Source organism: Gossypium hirsutum, chromosome A12 (genome assembly GCF_007990345.1).
Source record: "Gossypium hirsutum isolate 1008001.06 chromosome A12, Gossypium_hirsutum_v2.1, whole genome shotgun sequence".
In the NCBI taxonomy this organism is placed as follows: Eukaryota; Viridiplantae; Streptophyta; class Magnoliopsida; order Malvales; family Malvaceae; genus Gossypium; species Gossypium hirsutum.
Window position 1 is genome coordinate 37143349 of NC_053435.1, and position 5886 is coordinate 37149234.

The window sequence follows — 5886 nt, forward strand, 5'->3', positions numbered from 1 at the left end:
GGGGCAACCACACATTTTTTTTTCTTTTGTTTCTATTTCTTTATTACCCATACTCCTTATTTTATTCTTCCATTAACAAAACATGTTTCATGACATGTTTTGCCCATCATTCCTTGTCATGGCCGGCCACTACTCATTAGGGGGGGAAATTTGACATGCAAGTCCCCCCCTTTGTCCACATGCACTAATAGGTCCTCACACATTGACCTATCACATTTTAAAATTTTCTCACATAAGTCCTATTGACTAAATTCACATGCAATCGACTAAATCGAAGCTTGAAATTTTCACACATTCATAATTACATATTCTAGACAATAAATATCACATTCAACATTTCGGTGACTCGGTTTAGCGGTCCCGAAACCACTTCCCGACTAGGGTCAACTTTGGGCTGTCACATAATTACAAAATGGTCTATTTACCATTTAAGGATCTCTAATTTAAAAACTCATTACTCAAAGTACTTACTACCTTTGTGAACTAGAACACACATTTTGCAACCTTTTACAATTTAGTCCTTTTGACTAAATTGAGTGCCCAAACGTCAAAATTTTTTAACGAAATTTTTGACGATGATTTCAGCTTCTGAGATGGATCAATCGACTTTCCTTGAGTAATTCCTTGCATCCTACTCCGTGTGTGTGTTCTAAGTGCCTCCTCAGGTGTTTAAATAGGCTTTAGAATGCCTAAGAGCCCTCAAAAGTAGCCTTTTCCGAATAGGATTATACTTGGGCTCGGCAGGGACACGCCGGTGTGCGATTGCTCTAGCTCGTGGTCAAGGCTGTTGAATAGGCATGGGCATGTAGCCTGCCCGTGTAAGTCGTGCTTCGATCTTGCAAAATGGGCACGGCCGTGTGACACGCCCATGTGAGGAAGTCCAGGCCGTGTTGATTTTTCATGTGGGCCTATTTTCTCCGTTTTTGGCCCGTTTCTCGCTCTTTTTACTCTCCTATTCTCACTTAAGTATAAAACATGAAATTAAGGAATTAGGAGCATCGAATTCACCAAATCTAAGCAGAAATCATCCATTAATATGCTAAGCATGGGATAAAAATATGTATAAATTACGGTTTATCAAGTCCTAACTCTGATTGGCCCATCAGCTGTGGGCTTTTTCTTAAACCTCTAAAAAGAATTTGAGGGCTCAGCATCATTCTTACCTCTGCCTTTTTCTCTGTTCTGGCGCTCAGCGCGCGTCACATCCTCGACGATTTTTGCCTTGTCAACTAGTGCTGCGAAAGCTCGCATCCTTTGAGGAGCTATCAGAACCCTTAAACCATCTCTGAGGCCATCCACAAATCGAACACACTGCTCGTATTCTGCTGCCACTATCCCACGAGCATAGCGGCTCAATCATAAAAATTCAGCCTCATATTCAGCCACTATCCTATCCCCCTGAGTTAAGTTTAGAAATTCCCTTCTACAGGCATCCACATAGCTGGCACCCACATACTTAGCGTGGAAAGTAGTCTTAAAAAACTCCCATGTCAATCGATCGGCTTGATTGCCCTCTTTGATGGTAAGCCACACTGGTAGGCCTCATCTCTCAACAGTGATACTGTACCTTTTAATTTTTGCTCGGGGGTGTAGTCAAGGTCATCCACGATCCTCTCTATGGCCTCGATCCAATATTCAGCCACATTAGGGGCAACTCCAGCAATACCCCTAAAAATCTCTACCCCATTAGACCTGAGTCGTTCTATAACTGACCCATGGCCCACAGGGCCTAGCCTAGTGGCTCTTTCTAAAATCCTCAACATTGCTTGGGACAGTGCGTCATCTCCAGCTGCTCGATTTTGAGACCCTGTCTCAGCCATAGGTGAAGCTGGTGCCTCTCTAACTTCCTCATTATGCTGGTGTCTAAAAGACGAAGACCCAGCCCAAGCACCTCCACGGCCTCTACCACGGCCTCTACCACGAGTACCTCTAGTGGTCATTATCCAATCGTGCTTTTATCTGTATTAAAAGTTTTATGCCAGTTAGTTTATTGTTCCAATGTTTATTACTGATATCTTATGAACAATATTATCTCAGAGTTTTGTTTTCGTAGACCGTATTCTTACTACGGTTCATAGTTTACTCTAACTAAAGAGTTTCAGTACAGTTTTACTGCCTAAAGTAGTCTCAGTAATAACATTTCAATATTAACCATTCAGAATAAACAATCAAAAAACTTATAGGATCAGCGCGGACACAAAGTGTACCACTCCTTTAGTAAAGCATTTCCAAATAATCATTTTAAACTAGTTTTAAACAATGTCGTTGAAATTTCCACGTTTTTGAAAAAAAACCAAATCCACAGTCGAGTTTTGCAACCTGGCTTTAATACCACTAAATGTAATACCCCAAACCCGGCCTTGACGTTATGGCCGAATCTGTGATGTCTTACAAGAACAAGCAACCTGTGGCCACGTTCCATATTTATCAATCTTCACAATGCCAATGAGAGGATATCATTAACTCTTTAATTGAGCTATGAATTCCACTATTGCTAATAAAGCATGCCATACACAAGTCATGTACCCAACATACCGGATATGGGCTCGATCATCTTTAAGCATAAGCCTCCATTTATATCAAAGCATATGAGTTGTATACGATGGTCAGTGGCTAACTCAAGATTTAGGTAAATCACACCATGAACATCACAAGTGAATTATTTTACAAGCAGATTCAAAATTAATTCATCTTAGATCCAGTCCAATGTATCATTCTACCAATGAATACATCTATGTCTCTACTCGTGAAGTCAACTACTCCAATAGCCAAGACTAACTATCTCCTCAATTGGAATTGTAGACGAGATAATAATCCTTCTTAATATTTGAATTAAATGCTCACTGTGATTCTTTTATAGTACCACGGACTCATTTAGGTTATCTACTAAAGTAAGTTGTCTTTCTCGCAATATAAACGTTCTTTACAATGCCACTTATCTTCAGTTTGAACTTTAGACAATCAATAAGCTAATATCTGTTTGTCACAATTTAGCTATTCATGCAAAATATGAAAGACAGAAAATACGAAAGACATAATAGTGAAATGTGAAATTAACTTTATTTATTTATTCATCATTCAAATAAATAGCAAACAGTTACATGTTTACTACAATATGGGAACATTTCCCAACATCTTGATGCTGTATAGATTCACTACAGCGAGAAAACCATCTTTAGTGGAAAACTCCTTGCCTGCTTCCAAATCACCCGAATCCAACGAAGAACTTGCATGGCTTGGCTTCCTGTGTGGTAGTTCTGTAAACTCCAACTCATCATTTACCGATAGATCGACATTTTGCATGTAGGTTAGAGGTGAGTACGCCATGAATCGTGGATCTTCTTCTTCTTTATATTTACCCCTTTCACCGTCTTCTGGTTCAATTGGAACAGGCTCTAGCTTAGAAAATAATGCAACTTCTAAACCGTTGACACTAGGCTCCTAGACTGGATCCACATCAGATTCATTGCCATCTTCATTCTAGGACCCACCAACATCTGTCGTGTTGGATGTCCCCTCGCTGATAGACATCGTAGGGAGTACATCATCTCTTCTCGTGTTTGTGTCGAAACATCCAAAATCACATGTCGATTGCCAACCACTAGAAGTTGCTACCATTCCATAGTAAGTATTCCCAATGTTAAACATCGACCCACCGAAGTTCATGTCCCACCCACTAACTAAGTGTCGTGCAAGGGCTATGTATTCCATTCTACCACCAAAACCCAATTATTCAGTGTTTTGCCTCCAACGATTAGAATCTAAGGCTGAGATGAATGAGTGTCTTTCCATTGATGATTACAGGATATCATAATGGGAACTTTCAAACAAAGTGGTTGGACTATTAACATTTTCAACCATTCTGGCCTCTAGTACAAGAAGAGATGTTGACGATTGAATGCCTTCATCTGGACTTGAAAATTCCAAATATAACTCGAGAAATGGTGATACAATGTCGATGTGCATCTGCAACATCGCCTCCAAGCCCTTAGCACCTTTGATATCAAAAACATCATATCTCATAGGATAGACCGAAACACAAAATTGATACTTAATAGACGAAACTCTCATCTGGCTAAATTTGATGAATTTTCACTTAATTCTTTTCTGAAGTTCTGGCAACTCTATGTTTTGGTTAAAAGCTAGTCGCGTTACGTTCTCCAATAAAAAACCACGTCGTTCTCGGTGTCACAGACCACACTGTCGTAATAAATAATAGCATTAATCCGTTCACTCATTTTTAACCAAATTATTTGTCAAGAGAAGTTCGAAACAAAAACATTATGCAAAAAATATAATGATTCATATAAATATTAACACAAAAAATCAATACTTATGCTTAATTTTTATACAAATAGTATCGTTGCTCTAACTTATGCCCTCCCTGCGAACTTCTATTTTTCCAAACTTCTTCAAATTTGATTATGAAAAAATGCCCCAGATGGGGTTGAAATTTGTAGAGAAAAGTGCTCTAAGCAGGACACACTGTCAGTAGCAATAGTGAAAGGGCGTCCAGTTGGAAGCGTTTTTAGTACTTTGCTGACAGTGCGTCCTGCTTGGAGCATTTTTTCTCTACAAATTTAAACTCCCACTATCCAAAGCATTTTTTCAGAAACATTTCAGTTATCTCGGGATTCCCGAGATATTTTTTCAAAACCTATCTCGTCAAAAATATTTTTCAGTACTCTGACTTTTGATTTTTAATAAAAAATAGTATATGATTTAATGTAAATACGAATATTTTAAATATTTAATTCAATTATTACAATTATTAGGATAAAATTTTTATCAATTAAAAACCCTAAAACCCCTAAAAACCCTAAACAACCAAAAAACCTAATAATAAAGCATAGGGAAAAATGCTTTCGGTTGGAAACATTTTTCAGGGAAAATCAGTAAAACCCTTTCAACTGGAAGCGTTTTACTGGTGACACGCAGAAAGTGCTTCCAACTAGAAGTGTTTTTTTGAGTTTTCCCTGAAAACGTTTCCAGCTGGAAGCGTTTTATCGAAATCGGCCTATTCTCGTAATTTTTCAAATATTCAGCCTATTTATGTAATTAAAAAAAAGGCTCTTTTTGGTATTTTAGTCATTTCTTTTATGTTGACCTATAACTCATTTCCGTAAAACCTTTTACATGTAAACAAACGGACCCTAAATTGTAATTTTACCAAAAGTGATTAATGACCTAAAAGTGAATATTGAGATGTTTCAAGAGCAAAATGATCTTTTTTCAAATAAGATAAACATCACATATTTTCATATTAATAATTAAGGGTTATTTGGTGTTGAATAATGATTGGTTGAATATTTTTTTATTATTTTATTTTAGAATATTTTATTAATTACTTTATTATTAAGTATAATTAGGAAAATAAAAAGAAAAGTTATATATTTTTTTTCACCATGTTGTTGTCATCATGGGAGAAAAAAATTATGAATTTTATTTAATTTGGTCCTTTTCATTAAAATTCATCATTTTCACTTAGAAATTAAAAAAATTTCCATAGCCTCCAAGAGGTACAAGTGATAAGAAGACTTGAATCAATAGGGCAAGGTAAAAACATCTAATTTTGTCATGTTTTTAAGTTTCATATTGTTGAAATAGCATGAAAATAATGTTAAATTAGAGTTTTATTTTATAAAATTTTGTGTTCTTAATATGTCAGTGAAAAGAAAGCGATGGAGAATTTTGTAAAGGAAGGAAATAAGATGACAAAGATGAGAAAAGAAAGTGGTGAAGTTAATGAAGTGAAAATTCTAGCTAAAAAGAGATAAGTACTCAAATGAATTCTAATTGTTTTTCAAAGGACTAAAATGAATCTATATGGTAAGCTGAGTGTATTGGTATGTAATAAAAATCATGAAGTAAGGTGTCAATGATTAG